Below are 18,592 nucleotides of genomic sequence, written 5' to 3'. Positions count from 1 at the left end.
CTCATATTCTGTAAGAGGGACAGGAGCTCCAGCAGTAGAACATATGAGGTGCCGTTGCTCAGCTCCGGTGAACTCCTGCCCAAGTGAAGAACTGCTCATAATCACAGCCAAAAGGTATATTCTCTTATACCTGCTACTGTTAATTAACACAGTGGGCCTGCTACTGTCAACACAGTGGGCCTGCTACTGTCAACACAGTGGGCCTGCTACTGTCAACACAGTGGGCCTGCTACAGTCAACATAGTGGGCCTGCTACTGTCAACACAGTGGGCCTGCTACTGTCAACACAGTGGGCCTGCTACTGTCAACACAGTGGGCCTGCTACTGTCAGCTGTATGCAGACTAGAGTGGTGTTGTACTGTATGCAGACTAGAGTGGTGTTATACTGTCAGCTGTATGCAGACTAGAGTGGTGTTATACTGTCAGCTGTATGCAGACTAGAGTGGTGTTGTACTGTATGCAGACTAGAGTGGTGTTACACTGTCAGCTGTATGCAGACTAGAGTGGTGTTGTACTGTATGCTGACTAGAGTGGTGTTGTACTGTATGCTGACTAGAGTGGTGTTGTACTGTATGCTGACTAGAGTGGTGTTGTACTGTCAGCTGTACAGACTAGAGTGGTGTTGTACTGTCAGCTGACTAGAGTGGTGTTGTACTGTCAGCTGTATGCAGACTAGAGTGGTGTTGTACTGTCAGCTGTATGCAGACTAGAGTGGTGTTATACTGTCAGCTGTATGCAGACTAGAGTGGTGTTGTACTGTTAGCTGTATGCAGACTAGAGTGGTGTTATACTGTCAGCTGTATGCAGACTAGAGTGGTGTTGTACTGTCAGCTGTATGCAGACTAGAGTGGTGTTATACTATCAGCTGTATGCAGACTAGAGTGGTGTTGTACTGTCAGCTGTACAAACTAGAGTGGTGTTGTACTGTCAGCTGACTAGAGTGGTGTTGTACTGTCAGCTGTATGCAGACTAGAGTGGTGTTGTACTGTCAGCTGTATGCAGACTAGAGTGGTGTTATACTGTCAGCTGTGTGCAGACTAGAGTGGTGTTGTACTGTTAGCTAAATGCAGACTAGAGTGGTGTTATACTGTCAGCTGTATGCAGACTAGAGTGGTGTTGTACTGTCAGCTGACTAGAGTGGTGTTGTACTGTCAGCTGTATGCAGACTAGAGTGGTGTTGTACTGTCAGCTGTATGCAGACTAGAGTGGTGTTATACTGTCAGCTGTGTGCAGACTAGAGTGGTGTTGTACTGTTAGCTAAATGCAGACTAGAGTGGTGTTATACTGTCAGCTGTATGCAGACTAGAGTGGTGTTGTACTGTCAGCTGTATGCAGACTAGAGTGGTGTTATACTGTCAGCTGTATGCAGACTAGAGTGGTGTTGTACTGTTAGCTGTATGCAGACTAGAGTGGTGTTGTACTGTATGCAGACTAGTGGTGTTGTACTGTATGCTGACTAGAGTGGTGTTGTACTGTATGCTGACTAGAGTGGTGTTGTACTGTCAGCTGTATGCAGACTATAGTGGTGTTGTACTGTATGCAGACTAGAGTGGTGTTGTACTGTCAGCTGTATGCAGACTAAAGTGGTGTTGTACTGTCAGCTGTATGCAGACTAGAGTGGTGTTGTACTGTCAGCTGTACAGACTAGAGTGGTGTTATTCTGTATGCTGACTAGAGTGGTGTTCTACTGTCAGCTGTATGCAGACTAGAGTGGTGTTGTACTGTCAGCTGTATGAAGACTAGAGTGGTGTTGTACTGTATGCAGACTAGAGTGGTGTTGTACTGTCAGCTGTATGCAGACTAGAGTGGTGTTATTCTGTATGCAGACTAGTGGTGTTGTACTGTATGCAGACTAGAGTGGTGTTGTACTGTATGCAGACTAGAGTGGTGTTGTACTGTCAGCTGTACAGACTAGAGTGGTGTTGTACTGTATGCAGACTAGAGTGGTGTTGTACTGTCAGCTGTATGCTGACTAGAATGGTGTTGTACTGTATGCAGACTAGAGTGGTGTTGTACTGTATGCAGACTAGAGTGGTGTCACACTGTCAGCTGTATGCAGACTAGAGTGGTGTTGTACTGTCAGCTGACAAAAGTATCAATAGAGTTTCTCTGATACATATAGTTCACAACACCTTATATTCGAATGGGATCTACTGGCACTGATAACACCTGACATGTATGTTTCATAACAGCTTCATGAGCAGTGCAGGATCCTTCAAAATAACAGGCTTATTAGCACTGTACACATTGGACAATTGTCAAAACCTTCACAGATATGCTTCAGAATGAGATTTGATGTTTTCAGTATAACTATGCTCCCTTTTTCTTGAGCTCTTCTCTATTCATTCACTTGAACCAAGAGTCAACAGTATGCTAGATGTCAAGTCGGGGCCTCATCGAATGGCCGGTAGGGTTCTGTATAAATCTCCTCTTCAAAAGCAGCCAACCAAAGTAAAAGGCTGAAACACAGTTAAGCTGGAGGGCTATGATGCTCAGAACCCTTAACAGGCCCTTAGCAGACTAGAGTGGTGTTGTACTGTCAGCTGTATGCAGACTAGAGTGGTGTTATACTATCAGCTGTATGCAGACTAGAGTGGTGTTGTACTGTCAGCTGTACAAACTAGAGTGGTGTTGTACTGTCAGCTGACTAGAGTGGTGTTGTACTGTCAGCTGTATGCAGACTAGAGTGGTGTTGTACTGTCAGCTGTATGCAGACTAGAGTGGTGTTATACTGTCAGCTGTGTGCAGACTAGAGTGGTGTTGTACTGTTAGCTAAATGCAGACTAGAGTGGTGTTATACTGTCAGCTGTATGCAGACTAGAGTGGTGTTGTACTGTCAGCTGTATGCAGACTAGAGTGGTGTTATACTGTCAGCTGTATGCAGACTAGAGTGGTGTTGTACTGTTAGCTGTATGCAGACTAGAATGGTGTTGTACTGTATGCAGACTAGTGGTGTTGTACTGTATGCTGACTAGAGTGGTGTTGTACTGTATGCTGACTAGAGTGGTGTTGTACTGTCAGCTGTATGCAGACTATAGTGGTGTTGTACTGTATGCAGACTAGAGTGGTGTTGTACTGTCAGCTGTATGCAGACTAAAGTGGTGTTGTACTGTCAGCTGTATGCAGACTAGAGTGGTGTTGTACTGTCAGCTGTACAGACTAGAGTGGTGTTATTCTGTATGCTGACTAGAGTGGTGTTCTACTGTCAGCTGTATGCAGACTAGAGTGGTGTTGTACTGTCAGCTGTATGAAGACTAGAGTGGTGTTGTACTGTATGCAGACTAGAGTGGTGTTGTACTGTCAGCTGTATGCAGACTAGAGTGGTGTTATTCTTTGGGCAAACTTTGGTGTTGTACTGTCAGCTGTACAGACTAGAGTGGTGTTGTACTGTATGCAGACTAGAGTGGTGTTGTACTGTCAGCTGTATGCTGACTAGAATGGTGTTGTACTGTATGCAGACTAGAGTGGTGTTGTACTGTATGCAGACTAGAGTGGTGTCATACTGTCAGCTGTATGCAGACTAGAGTGGTGTTGTACTGTCAGCTGACAAAAGTATCAATAGAGTTTCTCTGATGCATATAGTTCACAACACCTTATATTTGAATGGGATCTACTGGCACTGATAACACCTGACATGTATGTTTCATAACAGCTTCATGAGCAGTGCAGGATCCTTCAAAATAACGGGCTTATTAGCACTGTACACATTGGACAATTGTCAAAACCTTCACAGATATGCTTCAGAATGAGATTTGATGTTTTCAGTATAACTATGCTCCCTTTTTCTTGAGCTCTTCTCTATTCATTCACTTGAACCAAGAGTCAACAGTATGCTAGATGTCAAGTCGGGGCCTCATCGAATGGCCGGTAGGGTTCTGTATAAATCTCCTCTTCAAAAGCAGCCAACCAAAGTAAAAGGCTGAAACACAGTTAAGCTGGAGGGCTATGATGCTCAGAACCCTTAACTACAGACATGTATAAATAATACAGAGGAAAGAACCTGTCAGAAGAGATTTAAATCACTGCAGGGCTGAAATACATTTTAAGGGCAAAGTGTGAACCCACAAAATTCCATAATTTGGTTCTGCTCAACAAAAAAAAGGTTGGCCAGGCGCAAGTTCTTAAAACTCATTGGCTGTTGAGAAAATACGTCTCTTTTGAAGGCAAGTATAATCCCGTTATGTTCTATAGAGTGCCTTGTTTGTTCATGGATAGTTCAGCATCGTGATTCCACAGGGCTCAATTAAGTTGCCACTTAATTCTGAGGACATTCATTCCATAGGCAAGATCTTGGCTGTACCAACAAACAAAAAACCATTTAACATATAGACTGCAGAATGAAATAAGGAATGGCCTATCAAACAAAATGAAGCCCAATAAAATGAACATTCTCTCTTAATCTTTCATAGACTGAACCCTTGAAAGCAGGAACAGATGGTCATGTCGTGCTGATGTATCCTGTACTTCAATTGGACTGGGACTTGTTGTTTATTGTAGAATACAAAAATGGAGGATACAACATGAATATGACATAGTGGAGACTACGAAGGACATAGTCGTCCTGGTACACTACGAAGGACATAGTGAAGGACATAGTCGTTCTGGTACACTACGAAGGACATAGTTGTCCTGGTACACTACGAAGGACATAGTTGTCCTGGTACACTACGAAGGACATAGTTGTCCTGGTACACTACGAAGGACATAGTCGTCCTGGTACACTACAAAGGACACAGTCGTCCTGGTACACTACAAAGGACACAGTCGTCCTGGTACACTACGAAGGACACAGTTGTCCTGGTACACTACGAAGGACACAGTCGTCCTGGTACACTACGAAGGACACAGTCGTCCTGGTACACTACGAAGGACACAGTCGTCCTGGTACACTACGAAGGACATAGTCGTCCTGGTACACTACGAAGGACATAGTGAAGGACATAGTGAAGGACATAGTGAAGGACATAGTGAAGGACATAGTGAAGGACATAGTGTACTATGAAACAGATACTTTACATAAAACAATGCTAATAAAAAGCTTTGGATCAATTTAAATTAAACTTTGGGCAAAAAGGCAAACTTGGCTCCATCATTCATTAAATCAGATGGCTCCTTTCATCAAAACAAACTGATATTGCCAACTACTTTAATGATTTTTTGAATTGGAAGATTAGCAAACGTAGGCATGTCAACAACAACACTTCCGGCGCCGACAGAGATGGCCGCCTCGCTTCGCGTTCCTAGGAAACTATGCAGTTTTTTGTTTTTTTACGTGTTATTTCTTACATTAGTACCCCAGGTCATCTTAGGTTTCATTACATACAGTCGAGAAGAACTACTGAATATAAGATCAGCATCAACTCACCATCAGTACGACCAAGAATATGTTTTTCGCGACGCGGATCCTGTGTTCTGCCTTACAAACAGGACAACGGAGTGGATCCTATGCAGCGACCCAAAAAAACGACTCCGAAAGAGAGGGAAACGAGGCGGTCTTCTGGTCAGACTCCGGAGACGGGCACAGCGCGCACCACTCCCTAGCATTCTTCTTGCCAATGTCCAGTCTCTTGACAACAAGGTTGATGAAATCCGAGCAAGGGTAGCATTCCAGAGGGACATCAGAGACTGTAACGTTCTTTGCTTCACGGAAACGTGGCTTACTGGAGAGACGCTATCAGAAGCGGTGCAGCCAACAGGTTTCTCCACGCATCGCGCAGACAGGAAAAAACATCTTTCTGGTAAAAAGAGGGGCGGGGGCGTATGCCTTATGACTAACGTGACATGGTGCGATGAAAGAAACATACAGGAACTCAAATCCTTCTGTTCACCTGATTTAGAATTCCTCACAATCAAATGTAGACCGCATTATCTACCAAGAGAATTCTCTTCGATTATAATCACAGCCGTATATATCCCCCCCCAAGCAGACACATCGATGACTCTGAATGAACTTTATTTAACTCTCTGCAAACTGGAAACAATTTATCCGGAGGCTGCATTCATTGTAGCTGGGGATTTTAACAAGGCTAATCTGAAAACAAGACTCCCCAAATTTTATCAGCATATCGATTGCGCAACCAGGGGAGGAAAGACCTTGGACCATTGTTACTCTAACTTCCGCGACGCATATAAGGCCCTGCCCCGCCCCCCTTTCGGAAAAGCTGACCACGACTCCATTTTGTTGATCCCTGCCTACAGACAGAAACTAAAACAAGAGGCTCCCACGCTGAGGTCTGTCCAACGCTGGTCAGACCAAGCTGACTCCACACTCCAAGACTGCTTCCATCACGTGGACTGGGAGATGTTTCGTATTGCGTCAGATAACAACATTGACGAATACGCTGATTCGGTGTGCGAGTTCATTAGAACGTGCGTTGAAGATGTCGTTCCCATAGCAACGATTAAAACATTCCCTAACCAGAAACCGTGGATTGATGGCAGCATTCGTGTGAAACTGAAAGCGCGAACCACTGCTTTTAATCAGGGCAAGGTGTCTGGTAACATGACCGAATACAAACAGTGCAGCTATTCCCTCCGCAAGGCTATCAAACAAGCTAAGCGCCAGTACAGAGACAAAGTAGAATCTCAATTCAACGGCTCAGACACAAGAGGCATGTGGCAGGGTCTACAGTCAATCACGGACTACAGGAAGAAACCCAGCCCAGTCACGGACCAGGATGTCTTGCTCCCAGGCAGACTAAATAACTTTTTTGCCCGCTTTGAGGACAATACAGTGCCACCGACACGGCCTGCAACGAAAACATGCGGTCTCTCCTTCACTGCAGCCGAGGTGAGTAAGACATTTAAACGTGTTAACCCTCGCAAGGCTGCAGGCCCAGATGGCATCCCCAGCCGCGCCCTCAGAGCATGCGCAGACCAGCTGGCCGGTGTGTTTACGGACATATTCAATCAATCCCTATACCAGTCTGCTGTTCCCACATGCTTCAAGAGGGCCACCATTGTTCCTGTTCCCAAGAAAGCTAAGGTAACTGAGCTAAATGACTACCGCCCCGTAGCACTCACATCCGTCATCATGAAGTGCTTTGAGAGACTAGTCAAGGACCATATCACCTCCACCCTACCTGACACCCTAGACCCACTCCAATTTGCTTACCGCCCAAATAGGTCCACAGACGATGCAATCTCAACCACACTGCACACTGCCCTAACCCATCTGGACAAGAGGAATACCTATGTGAGAATGCTGTTCATCGACTACAGCTCGGCATTCAACACCATAGTACCCTCCAAGCTCGTCATCAAGCTCGAGACCCTGGGTCTCGACCCCGCCCTGTGCAACTGGGTACTGGACTTCCTGACGGGCCGCCCCCAGGTGGTGAGGGTAGGCAACAACATCTCCTCCCCGCTGATCCTCAACACTGGGGCCCCACAAGGTTGCGTTCTGAGCCCTCTCCTGTACTCCCTGTTCACCCACGACTGCGTGGCCACGCACGCCTCCAACTCAATCATCAAGTTTGCGGACGACACAACAGTGGTAGGCTTGATTACCAACAACGATGAGACGGCCTACAGGGAGGAGGTGAGGGCCCTCGGAGTGTGGTGTCAGGAAAACAACCTCACACTCAACGTCAACAAAACTAAGGAGATGATTGTGGACTTCAGGAAACAGCAGAGGGAACACCCCCCTATCCACATCGATGGAACAGTAGTGGAGAGGGTAGCAAGTTTTAAGTTCCTCGGCATACACATCACAGACAAACTGAATTGGTCCACTCACACAGACAGCATCGTGAAGAAGGCGCAGCAGCGCCTCTTCAACCTCAGGAGGCTGAAGAAATTTGGCTTGTCACCAAAAGCACTCACAAACTTCTACAGATGCACAATCGAGAGCATCCTGGCGGGCTGTATCACCGCCTGGTATGGCAACTGCACCGCCCTCAACCGTAAGGCTCTCCAGAGGGTAGTGAGGTCTGCACAACGCATCACCGGGGGCAAACTACCTGCCCTCCAGGACACCTACACCACCCGATGTCACAGGAAGGCCATAAAGATCATCAAGGACATCAACCACCCGAGCCACTGCCTGTTCACCCCGCTATCATCCAGAAGGCGAGGTCAGTACGGGTGCATCAAAGCTGGGACCGAGAGACTGAAAAACAGCTTCTATCTCAAGGCCATCAGACTGTTAAACAGCCACCACTAACACTGAGTGGCTGCTGCCAACACACTGACACTGACTCAACTCCAGCCACTTTAATAATGGGAATTGATGGGAAATGATGTAAATATATCACTAGCCACTTTAAACAATGCTACCTTATATAAATGTTACTTACCCTACATTATTCATCTCATATGCATACGTATATACTGTACTCTATATCATCGACGGTATCCTTATGTAATACATGTATCACTAGCCACTTTATACTATACTATGCCACTTTGTTTACATACTCATCTCATTTGTACATACTGTACCCGATACCATCTACTGTATCTTGCCTATGCTGCTCTGTACCATCACTCATTCATATATCCTTATGTACATATTCTTTATCCCCTTACACTGTGTACAAGACAGTAGTTTTGGAATTGTTAGTTAGATTACTTGTTATTACTGCATTGTCGGAACTAGAAGCACAAGCATTTCGCTACACTCGCATTAACATCTGCTAACCATGTGTATGTGACAAATAAAATTTGATTTGATTTGATTTGATTTGAATAAATTCTGAACCTAGACATCCATCCATAACTGACCAAATTATGAAAAAGAGAACATTGTACTTTTAAATTCCGTAAAGTGAGTGGGGAAGAGGTGAAAAAATGATTGTTGTCCATCAACAATGACAAGCCACCTGGGTCTGACAACATGGATGGAAGATTACTGAGGATGATAGCAGACAATAGTGCCACTCCTATTTGCCATCTATTCAATCTAAGCCTGTAAGGAAGTGCTCTCATCTATTCAATCTAAGCCTGTAAGTGTGCTATCAGTGTCACGTTCTGACCTTAGTTCCTTTGTTTTGTCTTTGTTTAAGTATGGTCAGGGCGTGAGTTGGGGTGGGTAGTCTATGTTCTTTTTTTCTATAATTTGGGATTTCTGTGTTTGGCCTGGTATGGTTCTCAATCAGAGGCAGCTGTCAATCGTTGTCCCTGATTGAGAACCATACTTAGGTAGACTGTTTTCACCTTTGAGTTGTGGGTGATTCTTTTCTGTTCTGTGTTTTGCTGCACTGTTCAGGACTTTTTGTTTTTGTCGTTTTATTGTTTTATTGTTGTTCAAGTGTTCAGTATTCGTATTAAATACAATATGGACACCTACCACGCTGCGCATTGGTCCTCACCTTCTTCCACCAACGACGAACGTTACAATCAGGCCTGGAGGGAAGCAAAAGTAATTCCGCTAACCAAGAATAGCAAAGCACCCTTTACTGGCTCAAACGACTGACAAATCAGCCTGTTACCAACCCTTAGTAAACGTTTGGAAAAAACATTTGTTTTACCAGATACAATGGTATTTCACAGTAAACAAATTAACAACAGATTTTTCAGCACGCTTTTAGGGAATTTCAACATGTACGGGACACAAATGACTGATGATTTGCTGAAAGAAATTGATAATAAAAATATGATTGTGGAAGCTGTTTTGTTAGACTTCAGTGCAGCTTTTGACATTATTGATCCTAATCTGCTGCTGGAAAAACGTATGTGTTATGGTTTTACCACCTCCGGCTATGTCAAGGATCGAGAATTACCTGTCTAACAGAACGGAGGGTGTTCTTTAATGGAAGCCTCTCCAACATAATCCAGGTAGAGTCAGGCATTCCCCAGGACAGCTGTCTAGGCCCCTTACTTTTTTCAATTTTTTTACTAATTACCTGCCACTGGCTCTAAAATAAAAGCCTGTGTGTCTATGTATGCTGGTAACTCAACACATCAGCTACCACTGCAACACTTAACAAAGAGCTGCAGTCAGTTTCAGAATGGTTGGCAAGAAATAAGTTAGGGACAGATAGAAATGTTACCTGGAAGAATATGGGGGAGGGTCATGCTTTTTCAATTTCAGTCAAGGGTAGGGTTTAGTATTTATTGGTTTATCTAGTCCAGCGGAGGGTCATGTAATTTGAAATAGATTACATTTCACTATTTCTCAGTGTTTTAGAATTAGTTGCTTATTAGGCTATATATTGATGTGTGCCTGATGCCGCACCTCATCTCTGACACTGCGCTGGAAACACAATATCCATTGTGCGTATTGGCTATTTAGTGTGGTCTCAATCAAATGATCCATAGCCTATAGGCTACGAAGTGCATGTGCGGAGAAGCACAATCAATCAATTAATCAAATTTATTATTTACATCAGCCGAAGTCACAAAGTGCTTATACAGAATCCTAGCCTAAAACCCCAAACAGCAAGCAATGCAGATGTAGAAACACGGTGGCTAGGAAAAACTCCCTAGAAAGGCCAAAACCTAGGAAGAAACCTAGAGAGGAACCAGGCTCTGAGGGGTGGCCAGTCCTCTTCTGGCTGTGCCGGGTGGAGATTATAACAGTACATGACCAAGATGTTCAAACGTTCATAGATGACCAGCATAGTCAAATAATAATAATCACAGTGGTTGTCGAGGGTGCAACTGGTCAGCACCTCAGGAGTAAATGTCAGTTGGCTAGAGACAGCAGGTGCGGTAGAGAGAGAGTTGAAAACAGGAGATCCGGGACAAGGTAGCACGTCCAGTGAACAGGTCAGGGTTCCATAGCCACAAGCAGAACAGTTGAAACTGGAGCAGCAACACGACCAGGTGGACTGGGGACAGTAAGGAGTCATCATGCCAGGTAGCCCTGAGGCGTGGTCCCATGGCTCAGGTCCTCCGGGAGGGGAGCGAGAGATAGAGAATTAGAGGGAGCACACTTAAATTCACACAGGACACAGGATATAACACATCTAACAGACTGACCCTAGCCCTCTGACACACAAACTATTGCAGCATAAATACTGGAGGCTGAGACAGCAGGGGTCGGGAGACACTGTGGCCCCGTCCGACGATACCCCCGGACAGAGCCAACCTGGCAGGATATAACCCCACCCACTTTGCCAAAGCACAGCCCACACACCACCACCATTAGGGGGATATCTTCAAACCACCCACTTACTACACTGAACAAGACTGAGTATACCCCACAAAGATCTCCCCCACGGCACAAACCCGAGGTGGGCACCAACCCGGACAGGAAAATCACGTCAGTTACTCAACCCATTCAAGTGACGCACCCCTTCTAGGGACGGCATGGTAGAGCACCAGTAAGCCAGTGACTCAGCCCCTGTAATATGGTTAGAGGCAGAGAATCCCAGTGGAGAGAGAGTGGAACCAGCCAGGCAGAGACAGCAAGGGAAGTTTGTCGCTCCAGTGCCTTTCCGTTCACCTTCACACCCCTGGGCCAGACTACACTCAATCATAGAGCCTACTGAAGAGATGAGTTTTCAATAAAGACTTAAAAGTTGAGACAGAGTCTGCGTCTCTCACATGGGTAGGCAGACCATTCCATAGAAATGGAGCTCTATAGGATAAATCCCTGCCTCCAGCTGTTTGCTTAAAAATTCTAGGGACAGTAAGGAGGCCTGCGTCTTGTGACGCGTGTAGGTATGTACGTCAGGACCAAATTGTAAAGATAGGTGGGAGCAAGCCCATGTAATGCTTTGTAGGTTAGCAGTAAAACCTAGATATCAGCCCTAGCCTTAACAGGAAGCCAGGCTAGCACTGGAGTAATATGATAAAATTGGTTCTAGTCAAGATTCTAGCAGCCGTGTTAAGTGATTTACCCAGGTAGCCAGAAAGTGGAGCATTGCAGTAGTCTAATCTAGAAGTACAAAAGCATGGATTAGATTTTCTGCATCATTTATGGACAGAACGTTTCAGATATTTGTTACGTAGATGAAAAAAAGCTGTTCTTGAAATAGTCTTGATATGTTCGTCAAAAGAGAGATCAGGGTCCAGAGTAACGCAAAGGTCCTTCAGTTTTATTTGAGATGACTGTACAATCATCAAGATGAATTGTCAGATCCAACAGCAGATCTCTGTTTCTTGGGACCTAGAACTAGCATCTCTGTTTTGGCCGAGTTTAAAAGTAGAACATTTGCCGCCATCCACTTCCTTATGTCTGAAACACAGTCTTCCAGGGAGGGCAATTTTGGGGCTTCACCATGTTTCATCGAAATGTACAGTTGTGTGTCGTCCGCATAGCTGCGAACGTTAACATTATGTTTCTGAATGACATCACCAAGCGGTAAAATATATAGTGAAAACATTAGTGGTCCTAAAACGGAACCTTGAGGAACACTGAAATTGACAGTTGATTTGTCAGAGGATAAACCGTCCAAAGAGACAAAGTTACATTTCTAATATAGCTGCTGGGAAATAAATAAATAAAAACATGTAAATGTAAATAAATAAATAAAACCAGGCTGCATTACAATACAATGGATATTCCAACCTTGAGGCCTGGCCTGGCCTGGCCTGCTCTGCTCTTGCTAATCAAAAACTGTGTGTGCTGCCTAACCACAGGCTGTGCTGTTTAGTGCTACGGTGGCAGTTCAGGAGGTCAAAGGTTTATTCTGAAAATAATTTTGGATTCGGCCTTGCGCGTGGACTAGCTTAGAGCCTATGTTCTGTTCAGTTGGAGGAGGAGAGCGCGAAGATGAGAAGGAGGACCGGAGGTCAACTTTGATCGCTTGCTACTACTATAATTGATTTGAATAAAAAAACGATATGTTTCTTTCCCATGATATATTTATCAGAGTTATTGACCTCACAATAATTCAGATTCGAGTAACTTACATTGTGGTGCTGAAAGCAGAAATTCAAGTAGGCTTAACTCATTTCAACAGTCTTCATTTTAATTAGACTTTACTAACAACAGCAGGGCTTTGTGTTGGAGCCCATTTCTTCCTGTTTAAGAAATAACAGGTCGGCCAACCTCTTTGACAAACAAAATTAGGCTACAGGCTGCTAAATTCATAGATTTTATCGGTCAATTCCTCCACCCACCATGCACTCTTTAAATAGCCTAACTCCATGTCAATTAAGGGCTGTTAAGGTAGAACCAAAACTCAAATTGAGGGGGTATGAGAGGGTATGCCATAGGCCTACCTTTTGTTAAAGGAAATGTCAAATATCACAGGCCTACCCTAAGTTAGCTTAAGATTTTGAAGAAAATAAAATGGATCTGATTATATAAAGTGATCTATAACAGCGCTTTGGTCCTCAATGCTTTATGCTAGAAACAAACAGCAAAGTACCCTGGAAAGACGTGACTGATGCATTATGGGAATATCATTGTTTTATTTCCTTGATATTCAGAGGTGGAACTACAACCTTCTATAGCCAAGGAGACCATTTTTTTTACTTTGTTTGGGAAGTAATCTAATTCTGTCACTATCAATTGATTAAGCTATTTACTTTCTGTACAATAGGAGATGTTTAAACCCAGACAGCTTTTAGGGAAACATGTGTGACCTTCTCTCATTGGGTTAAGCAACGGAAGAGTAGCCAGCAGTTTAAAGCTTACATTTTTTTGTGTCGGTAGGCCTACTCTGTCTGGGGTGAAAAGGGTAAGCCTAACTTTTGAAAGTACCATGCTCATATTCCTAATGATGTCTCGGATTTTATTATATCTCAACAGGGACAGTTTCGTTGCAAACAAGACACACCGATTTGGCATTAGAGAAATATGATAAGATGAACACATAGGCCTATCTCTCTGTCCATTATTAGGCTTTTATTTCAGTCATTTGTGTGGTATTAAAAAACGATTCCGTTTATAAAAAGGCAACTTTTTCTCGGACCAGCAAATACAATGATAGATTCATACAATGCTTTTACTATACAGTAGATCTTTCTACCTCTACTCTTGTCCACGGTGGTCTGCAAACTCACAATCTTCTGGCCCCAGCCCTGTGCGCTATCATAATTCCTGCGTTGACATGTAATTCTGACAGGACGAAGAACAGTATCTAAAACTACATATCCCAAGCTCTGGTCTGTCCCAGAAGTGAGGGTAAACGGTATGTTCTCTGCTATCCTCTTTGTTGTAATTATTATTTTGGCTATAGGGGAGGGGGACTTGGGTTTTTTCAAGCGTTCATGGAGGTTTAGGTCAAATATATTTTCCCTGTAAGCCTTATTATAAATAACATTCACTCCCTTAGTCCTAATATTTCCAAAACTAAAAGCATTGTATTTGGGACAAATCAATCACTAAACCCTAAACCTCAACTAAATATATGTTTTATGAATGGTCACAAAATTAAGTAAATTGAGGAGACTAAAATGCTTGGAATAACCCTGGATTTAAAATTGTCCAGGTCAAAACATATAGCTAAGACAGCAGGTAGCCAAGTGGTTAGCGCATTGGGCCAGTAACTGAAAGGTTGCTGAATCGAATCCCTGAGCTGACAAGGAAAAATCAATCTGCCCCTGAGCAAGGCAGTTAACCAACTGACATCCACACTGTGGATGTTGATTAAGGCAGCACCCCACACCTCTCTGATTCAGAGGAGTTGGGTTAAATGCAGAAGACACATTTCAGTTGAAGTCATTCAGTTGTACAACTGACTAGGTATCATCCTTTCCCCACGCCCAATTTTTCAGTTTTTGATTTGTTTTTGAAATATCCAATAAATGTCGTTCCACTTCATGATTGTGTCCCACTTGTTGTTGATTCTTCACAAAAAAATACAGTTTTATATCTTTATGTTTGAAGCCTGAAATGTGGCAAAAGGTCGCAAAGTTCAAGGGGGCCGAATACTTTCGCAAGGCACTGTAAGTATTTACACCCCCGAGTCAATACTTTGTAGGAGCACCTTTGGCAGCGATTACAGATGTGAGTCTTTCTGGGTAAGTCTAAGAGTTGTGCACAACTGGATTGTACAATATTTACCCATTATTCTTTCTTTTCAAAATTCTTCAAGCTCTGTCAAATTGGTTGTTGATCATTACTAGACAACCATGTTCAGGTATTGCCATAGATTTTCAAGGAAATTTAAGTCAAAACTGTAACTCGGCCACACACTGTCTTCTTGGTAAGCAACTCCAGTGTAGATTTTGCCTTGTGTTTTAGGTTATTGTCCTGCTGAAAGAATAATTAATTTCCTAGTGCCTGGTGTAAAGCAGACTGGACCAGGTTTTCCTCTAGGAACCTGAATGCCTGAATGCTTGAGTCCATTCAGTATTTTGTTTTTATCCTGAAAAACTCCCCAGTCCTTAATGATTACAAGCATACCTATAACATGATGCAGTCACCACTATGCTTGTGTCACGCCCTGACCTCAGAGATCCTTGTTATTCTCTATGTTTGGTTAGGTCAGGGTGTGATTTGGGTGGGCATTCTATGTTCTCTATTTCTTTGTGTTTGGCCGAGTGTGGTTCCCCCCAAAAAGGGCTGCCTAAGTATGATCCCCAATCAGAGACAATGAAAGACAGCTGCTTCTGATTGGGGATCATACTTAGGCAGCCCTTTTTCCCTCCTTCAGTGTGGGATCTTGTCTTTGAGTGCATGTAGTTTGCACGACGAAGCTTTTCGTTCGTTGTATTGTTTATTGTTTTTTCTTGGTGGAACATTTTAAATAAAAGAATGTACGCCTACCCCGCTGCACCTTGGTCTCCTTCAGGTGACAAACGTAACAGAAGATCCCAACACCAACAGACCAAGCAGCGTGGTCAGGAGGACTGGACCTGGGAGGAAATCCTGAATGGAGCAGGACCCAGGACAAGGGCTGGGGAGTATCGCCGTCCGAAGGAGGAGATAGAGGCAGTGAAAGGGCTTGGGAGTATCGCCGTCCGAAGGAGGAGATAGAGGCAGTGAAAGGGCTTGGGAGTATCGTCATCCGAAGGAGGAGATAGAGGCAGTGAAAGGGCTGGGAAGTATCGGCGTCCGAAGGAGGAGATAGAGGCAGTGAAAGGGCTGGGGAGTATCGCCGTCCGAAGGAGGAGATAGAGGCAGTGAAAGGGCTGGGGAGTATCGCCGTCCGAAGGAGGAGATAGAGGCAGTGAAAGGGCTGGGGAGTATCGCCGTCCGAAGGAGGAGACAGAGGCAGTGAAAGGGCTGGGGAGTATCGCCGTCCGAAGGAGGAGATGGAGGCAGTGAAAGCGGAACGGCGACATTACGAGGAGTTAGCAAGCACGAGAGACAACCCCCAAGGGAAGATTGGTGGAGTCAGTGTTCAGACCTGAGCCAACTCCCCGTGCTTACTGTGGGGAGCGTGTGACTGGTCAGGCACCGTGTTATGCGGTGATGCACACAGTGTGTCCCCAGTGAGCAGCCACAGCCCGGTGCGCTCTGTGCAAGCTCCCCGCAGTTGCTGTGCTTTAGTGGTCATTCAGCCAGGACGGATTGTGCCAGCCCTTCGCTCAAGGCCTCCGGTGCGTCTCTTCGGCCCAGGATATCCTGCGCTAGCTGTACTCACGGTAGCCCCAGTTCGCCAGCACAGCCCAGTGCGGCCTGTTCCAGCTCCCCTAACTTTAAAAAAATATATATATTTCACCTTTAGTTGAGAACAAGTTCTCATTTACAATTGCGACCTGGCCAAGATAAAGCAAAGCAGTTCGACACATACAACAACGCAGAGTTACACATGGAGTAAAACAAACATACAGTCAATAATACAGTAGAAAAATAAGTCTATATACAATGTGAGCAAATTAGGTGAGATAAGGGATGTAAAGGCAAAAAAGGCCATGGTGGCGAAGTAAATACAATATAGCAAGTAAAACACTGGAATGGTTGATTTGCAGTGGAAGAATCTGCAAGGTAGAGATAGAAATAATGGTGTGCAAAGGAGCAAAATAAATAAATATCGTAGGGGGAGAGGTAGCTGTTTGGGCTAAATTATAGATGGGCTATGTACAGGTGCAGTAATCTGTGAGCTGCTCTGACAGCTGGTGCTTAAAGCTAGTGAGGGAGATAAGTGTTTCCAGTTTCAGAGATTTTTGTAGTTCGTTCCAGTCATTGGCAGCACAGAACTGGGATTCAGAACTGGGATTCAGCCAGGACGCGTTGTGCCAACTCTGCGCTCCAGACCTCCAGTGCGCCTCCACGGCCCAGCATATCCTGCGCCGGCTCTACGTACTATGCCTCCATGCGCCGTCATAGCCTAGTGTGTCCCGTGCTAGCTCTCCACACTCACAAGCTAAAGTGAGTATCCGGCCAGGATGTGTTGTGGCAGCTCCACTCACAAGGCTGCCAGTACGTCTCCTCAGTCCGGTGAGACCTGTTCCGGCTCTACGTACGAAGCCTCCAGCGACGGTCCCCAGTCCGGAGCCCCCGGCGGCGGTCCGCAGACCGGAGCCCCCGGCGACGGTCCCCAGTCCGAAGCCCCCGGCGACGGTCCCCAGTCCGGAGCCCCCGGCGACGGCCCGCAGTCCGGAGCCCCCGGCGACGGTCCCCAGTCCGGAGCCCCCGGCGACGGCCCGCAGTCCGGAGCCCCCGGCGACGGCCCGCAGTCCGGAGCCCCCGGCGACGGCCCGCAGTCCGGAGCCCCCGGCGACGGCCCGCAGTCCGGAGCCCCCGGCGACGGCCCGCAGTCCGGAGCCCCCGGCGACGGTCCGCAGTCCAGAGTTTTTGGCGACAAGCTGCAGTCTGGTTCAGTTCAGAGCCTACGGCGATGATCCACGGTCCAGTTCCTCCGGCAACGATTCACGGTCCGGTTCCACAGAAGCGGAGGGATCAGCGTAGGGAGCGTTGGATACGCCCCGAACCGGAGCTACCACCGAGATTAGACCCGGACCCTGCCCTATAAGTTCTGGTTTGCGGCCGGAGTCCGCACCTTTGGCGGGGGGGGGGGGGGGGGGGGGGGCGTACTGTCACGCCCTTAGAGATCCTTGTTATCCTCTATGTTTGGTTAGATCAGGGTGTGATTTGGGTGGGAATTCTATGTTCTCTATTTCTTTGTGTTTGGCCAAGTGTGGTTCCCAATCAGAGGCAGCTGTCTTTCATTGTCTCTGATTGGGGATCATACTTAGGCAGCCCTTTTTCCCTCCTTCAGTGTGGGATCTTGGTCTCCTTTCGACGACAAACGTAACAGCTTGAACATATGGATGGTGGAACTCAGTAATGTGTTGTATTGGATTTGCCCCAAACATAACACTTTGTATTCAGGACAAAAAGTGCATTTCTTTGCCACATGATTTGCAGTATTACTTTAGTACCCTGTTAGAATATTTGCATTCTGTACAGGCTTCCTTCTTTTCACTTTGTTAATTAGGTTAGTATTGTGGAGTAACTACAATGTTGTTGGTCCATCCTCAGTTTTCCCCTATCACAGCCATTAAACACAAACTGTGTTAATGTCACAATTGTATGTGTGGGGTACAGCAATGTGGTAGTCATTCAAAAATCATGTTAAACACTATTATTGCACAGAGTGAGTCCATGTAACTTATTATGTGACTTGTTAAGCAATTTTTACTCCTGAACTTGTTCAGGCTTCCCATAACAAAGGGGTTGAATACTTATTGATTCAAGACCTGTCAGCTTTTCATTTTTAATGAATGTGTAAAAATGTAAACAGTGACACAAAATCTCAATTTAATCCATTTCAAATTATGGCTGTAACACAACCAAAAGGTGGAA

At 45.3% G+C, this 18,592-nt stretch overlaps 1 protein-coding gene and 1 pseudogene across 2 annotated transcripts in view; both read left to right on the top strand.

Annotated features, from left to right (window-relative positions):
* The window catches only part of LOC110498401 (gamma-2-syntrophin), a 98,350-nt gene that overhangs the window by 69,722 nt on the left and 10,036 nt on the right, over nucleotides 1–18,592 (top strand). The gene's annotated exons all lie outside the window — the stretch shown is intronic.
* On the top strand, nucleotides 15,596–18,049 carry LOC149975306 (uncharacterized; annotated as a pseudogene).

Source organism: Oncorhynchus mykiss, chromosome 19 (assembly GCF_057628025.1).
Source record: "Oncorhynchus mykiss isolate SJ-2025 chromosome 19, ASM5762802v1, whole genome shotgun sequence".
Classification (NCBI taxonomy): domain Eukaryota; kingdom Metazoa; phylum Chordata; class Actinopteri; order Salmoniformes; family Salmonidae; genus Oncorhynchus; species Oncorhynchus mykiss.
Note: the sequence above shows the minus strand (reverse complement) of the source record. Positions and strands in the feature narration are given on the sequence as shown.